Source organism: Lissotriton helveticus, chromosome 2_1 (genome assembly GCF_964261635.1).
Source record: "Lissotriton helveticus chromosome 2_1, aLisHel1.1, whole genome shotgun sequence".
Taxonomy (NCBI): Eukaryota; Metazoa; Chordata; class Amphibia; order Caudata; family Salamandridae; genus Lissotriton; species Lissotriton helveticus.
The window spans coordinates 1567787961-1567793960 of record NC_136059.1 but is presented as its reverse complement, the minus strand read 5'-3'; the positions used below and the strand labels follow the sequence as shown (position 1 = coordinate 1567793960).

The 6000-nt window shown below is 46.5% G+C and overlaps 1 long non-coding RNA gene across 1 annotated transcript in view; it reads left to right on the top strand.

The window, feature by feature from the left end:
* The first annotated feature begins 408 nt into the window (after positions 1-408).
* The window catches only part of LOC144819854 (uncharacterized), a 755732-nt gene continuing 750140 nt past the window's right edge, over positions 409-6000 (top strand). The window contains exon 1 of the long non-coding RNA XR_013607597.1: positions 409-577. This is a non-coding gene — a long non-coding RNA (uncharacterized LOC144819854). The remainder of the gene's footprint in view (positions 578-6000) is intronic.

Below are 6000 nucleotides of genomic sequence, written 5' to 3'. Positions count from 1 at the left end.
TGAGCTTATGAAAACAGGATGAATTCCCTTAGTGGGAATTTGTTGAAATAAAAGAGGTCCTCCTGGCATCTTTCTGTTAGTTTACCCTATATCTTCGATGATTTTCTTTGACTCCCGTAAGACGAGTCCATGAATAGCCCTTGCGGCTTTAAAAGTAACTCACCCATAAATTAGCTCGTATCAGCTATGTGACCCGCCCTGACGGATGGAGGAAACCATGATGTATCACATATAACTTTCTCTCTCTGCAAGATATGAACTAACCCATCGTGTATAAATTGAGGGCTCCACATACTTCTGTGCGTTCGAGGCAGCCTATCATCATAGAAGCGGGCATCTCGCGCTATAAGCTCCACTCTAAGATGGCCGCTCCAGCTAAGGCTGGTTGAAGAGCTTCTTAGTCCACCTTCTAGCTCTATCAGCCCCTCAGGTGTATACAATAGGGGAGTGCGTATTCCCCCCATCTAAATAAAAAGGAGGACAGAGGCGCTGTACAGATTGCTGAAGATTTATTTCGAGTGGAGCTGTCAAGCCTAGCGGATCCACTATCTTTACGTTGCCACCCGGCAGCCCCCTGGTAAGTTTGTTCTACCCTCTATAGAAGTGCATCTAATGGTAGCCATCCTTAGATACGGATGTCCATATAGTGATTGTGCTATCTGCTTTCTGACACCCTTTAGAATCCTGGGCGCTGGCGCGTATGCAGATATCTTGAAATACTTCGGGCGCCGGCTTGTTTTCTGCCTCTATCCGCCATTCCCCTATGAGAAACGCGAGTCAATAGAAGCCTGAATCTACTCCTATATTAGGTACACATCTGCGACAATCGTGTTTAATTGTTTGTTCGAAGTCTCGTGTGCTGTTAAAAGGAGCACATAGCCAAATAACTCTGGGTCACATCTCTTGGGCTATATCTACTATGGGGGGAGGTCCTGAGCTGCCCTTAAACTAGCGGACCTCCGTATAGCTTCCGCTCCAGGAAAATGCAGAGAATGTCACCATATCGACGTGACCGGTTCTGTCCATTTTTAACTTTAGATAAAATAAATGCCAGTACAAAAGGTTTGCTCAAGATCTAAATAGAACGCCTTCTCTAATAATTCCTTGATAAGATCTAAATGGACCCCAATGGCGTATTATCTTCCGCCTGTATAGACTATATATGTTTCAATGGGATTAGTCATCTAACTGTCACGCTAGCGATATTACATTTGCCCCTCATCGTTTTTTACTGGCGACCAGACACCGCCCGCGAATTGAAGGATTGTTAAGCCCGAGCTCTGATGTGATTCGGACAAGCCTCGAGCATTTCTTGCTCTGTAGGTAGTTCTGGCTCTTCTTTTATAACTATGCCCTACCTCAAAAGAATACAATAATATCCTTGACTTTGTATGCATTTTCTTTGCGTAGATAGATACCGTTAGCTGCCCCAGAGCATTGCCATCTGTGTCTATTATGAAGCCTCTTCCCTTCTGACCCAGTTGAAGTGGGCGTTTAGGTTTCACTCTGAAATCCCAAAATCGACATTGTCTGAGTGGAATGTCCGTGGACTCCCTCCATAAAAACCCTCTTTAACATATTATTTGGTAAGTGCCTATATTTCTTAGGTATCATTAACTAAGGTCCTATGCCCTACCATAGAAATTTCGTGGGACACTAATTTGGATATATACCGAGACCCTATGCAGCTAGTATTCTTGTTTTTAATGTCTCGTGAATCAGTATCAGGGACACCCTCTCCTGAGGTCCATAGGAGTCTTGATCCCCGGCCTTTACTAGGAACTGTATATACATGCACTGATGTAGTCTTTTCATGTAAATAAAATAAACTGCCCAGACTGAGAACGCGGGAATATTCTAAATGTTTGGTGTTAAAGTTGATGGATGAGTTGTGATGTCCCCGAGTGGTTTCCCCCTTTTTGCTATTCTTCTGAAAACATATATTCGATACCCCTAGAAGCAACAGATTGTACTCAAAGCCACACTGTAGCCTATGAGAACTAGCTCCAACTTTGATGCAGTGTATAATTAATTAATTGTGTAGGCAATTTTAACCTTTTTATGAATGTGTATTATGTTTTATTGTTTCAGTTGGCTGTTTTTTGTCCCATACCATTTGGTCACTTATCGCCCTGACGAAGGTGCGGCCTAAGCGGGCCGGAACACCGAAACGTGCGTTGGCGTAATTCTCTTCATGGGCTGATCAACGATATTATCTATGATTCTTTTTTCATCTTTATGCCCTTGCCCCACACGTCTTAATCTTTGACCAGGAAATGTTGACCATCGCTATTATGTTTTTTGATATGGATGAATTATTTTGTGGTTTGAATGTACGAATGAATGATCTGTGGAATGACAGTAGTTTTCGGATTTGATTGTGGCCATGAATGCTTAATGAATGTTGGTTAGATGGGACTTCTCTCTCTTTAGCAATGAATTTCACATGCTATGAAATTTATGTAGACTTCAATGTGTATAAATGAATTTGTATTTTTTTTAAAAAAGAATTGCTGAAAAAATACATAACTATGAGAATAAAAATGACTAAAAATGAAAAAAACAATGTGTTCAAGAGCTAAATATTTTGTGTGGCTGTGAGTATACTAAATGTTGCTCATTTAAATAAAATAGGATCCCCTAGTAGGACCTTTATTCAATAGTAGCGGCGGCGTTTTGTTTCTATTTGTGTTATTTACCCCTATTCCTGCTGCCTATCTTTACCCATTGGGGAACTCCCTTCTATTCTATAACTGCCCTCTATTGTCGTCAACCTGAACCTTGGATTTATCCCAGTCTCGTGCGACCTCAAGTAACCTTTTAGCGCTACTGACTTCTCAGCACTATTTGTGATTTATTCTTTAAAAACACATGACCCCAGTTCTACTTATTATATTTTTGTCATGTTTTTCTTGTTTTACTCAGATAAATATTCTATATTCTTCTAAACCTGTTTGATGTCTTTTGTGGTGTTTTCATTGAGTTACTGTATATGTGTGAATACTTTACAAATTCCATCTTTGAATAAGCCTGTCTGCTCTGTGCCAGGCTACCAGAGGGTGAGCACAGGTTATTTGTTAGTGTCTATCTAGATTACCCTGACTAGGATTGTAGTCCCTACTGTTACAGGGTGCATACCTCTGCCAACTAGAGATCCATATTCTAACATTAGTGATCAGCGGTGAGGCTAGGACTTGTGTTTGTACAATGCCATATAGTAATTTCATAATGCACTGCAACTCTATAACTAAGACCAATTTGAGCCCTTTTTCAATTCTCCCTGATTGGACTTTTTGATTTTCCTGCTAAAATATGTGTCTCTCTGGAGAAGCCACACCTGTACCTGAAGGAATTGAGTTTAAGCTGGCGAGGTTAGAATCCTACACTGTGCAGCAGCTGAAAGAACTGGGCAGACACTCAGGTGGAGGGGGTGACTTCCCAGAAAAGAAGCAGGAGATCCCCGAGGAGGAGGGTGACCGTTTGACCCTCTTTTTGTTGGTGTTAACTCACCTCTGTCTTCCGCTACACCGCAAACCCTGCTCCCCGCTCAGACAGATCGGTGCTGACGCAGTTGAGAGAGGGTAATCGCCATCTTGGGGGGATAACCAGGGTAGCGTACCAGTTGTTCGCTGCCTCCTGCCCTCTCTGGTATTTAAATCGCGCAGAAGCGCGCGCCCACAGATCTAGTGTTGTATTGTCCCCTGAGGCGGAAGCCGGGGGTTCTAAGCTGCTACCACTTTTAAAATCGTTATTATCTTTATTTGGGTGCACTTTGAAATCTGTACTTTTTGTTGGTTTTAACTCACCTCTGTCTTCCGCTACACCGCGAACCCTGCTCCCCGCTCAGACAGATAGGCGCTGACGCGGTTGAGAGAGGGTAATCGCCATCTTGGGGGGATAACCAGGGTAATGTACCAGTTGTTCGCAGCCTCCCGCCCTCTCTGGTATTTAAATCGCGCAGAAGCGCGCGCCCACAGATCTAGTGTTGTATTGTCCCCTGAGGTGGAAGCCGGGGGTTCTAGGCTGCTACCACTTTTAAAATCGCTATTATCTTTATTTGGGTGCACTTTGAAATCTGTACTTTTTGTTGGTTTTAACTCACCTCTGTCTTCCGCTACACCGCGAACCCTGCTCCCCGCTCAGACAGATCGGCGCTGACGCGGTTGAGAGAGGGTAATCGCCATCTTGGGGGGATAACCAGGGTAGCGTACCAGTTGTTCGCTGCCTCCCGCCCTTTTCCTCCACCATAAAATGAGCACTCCACCTAGGCAGTGCAGCGGGCGCGCCAAAGGCGAGCCCGTCTGCACCCGTCCGCGGCAGGCCGGGGCTAGGGGCCACAACCCCTGACCCTTTATTTGGGAAAAGGAAACACTACAGTACAGATTCTCTTTATAAACTACGGACCTCTGTAACAACTAGTTGCTGTCACCCTTTTCACCCCCTGGAGCTACCCCAGGTCTGCCCCCACTGCAATATAGAGCTCATCACCCCGCGAAGCAAGGATGACTTGCGGGATTTTAAAATGTTCCTTTTAAACTGTAGATCCTTGCCCAAACATAGCCTGGAAATATCATTCCTGTTGGACGAATATATGCCTGATGCAGTCTTCTTGACTGAAACATGGCTAACCCCAGATTCTGAGCCTGACTTGGTGCAAGCACTCCCATCAGGTTATCAGATTACCCGCAAAGACCACGTTCACGGGAAAGGAGGTGGGCTCGCAATTATCTATAAGGATCAATATACGTGCCGTTGTTTCCCTGATATCATTATCGGCTGCGAAAGTATGTCTTTCGTTATTGAATTCTCTCCTAATGACAGTTTCACTGGCATCCTTATCTACCGCCCTCCTGGGCCACTCAAACAGTTTCACACATCCCTACCCTCTTCTGTGGCCGACCTGGTTATGTCCCCCTCCAACTTCACGCTGCTTGGTGACCTTAATATGCAATTCGACAACACTTCTGATAACACCGCTGTAGAGCTGACGGCGAGTCTGGCCGCAGTCCAGCTGGAACAACTTGTTTTATCACCTACCCACGTCAAAGGTCACTGTGGGGAACGGGGTCGGTGGAATGAGAATCGTCACGAGTTGAAGCAGGTCTGTAACTCTTTTTATTCGGTTTAACAACACCGAGACAAGTTCAGGGATAATAAGGACAGTCTCATGGGAAACAAACAATGCACGAGGGTCCTCTCCTTTGGGGAAGGGTCCGGCTCTTCGGTTCCGGTCTTGAGGAAGCGGGAGTTGACCACAGGGCTGGAGTTCACTCGGAAAAAAAAGAAAGAAAAACAGCCACGTTAGGGGCTGGGCTCGACATATACAAATGTGGGAGGAGGGTAGGGTAGTGAGGGTTCACCAGGTTACTAACACCAAACCTATCAGTCAGGGAGTGTAGGCGGCCGACAAGATACGACGGTAGTGACCACCCTCAGACTACCCCGTCCCACCCCGTGATTTGAACAACCCTTGAAAACGCCCCCGTACCTTGTGGAGCCACACTTCTCCCCTGGAAGTGTGGCGGGGCGGCTCGTAGTATCGTTGGCCTCCTGGCTTGTCGTCACTCGGTTTCAGGGGTCCCAGCAGCGGTTCCACGACAGCGGCTCCGTCTTCCTCCGTGGCGTCCTCCTCGTGTTCCAGCTGGCGTTCCGAAGGTTTCGCGCCGGCAATCCAGAACGGAGCTTCCTTAAACGCCCCCGCCTCCTCCGGTTGGTCAGTATCGGGTGACGTCGTCTGACCTGATTGGGCGAGTGCAGGTGGACATGCCCCTAGCGTCACAGGGTCTGGATACAGAGGTACACTCCCCTGAGGCAGAACCGGGGAGATCCAGGAAACGTCAAAAGGATCCTGCGGACGGGGTGGAAAGGAAGAGGCATTAGCAAGGACACCCCGTCCGTCCGAGTCAGGGAGTTCGTCTAAGTCAGGAAGCTCCGCTTCGTGACACATCCCACCCCCAGGATTGACCCGATCGGGGGAAATCGGATAGCGGGACAGAAAGT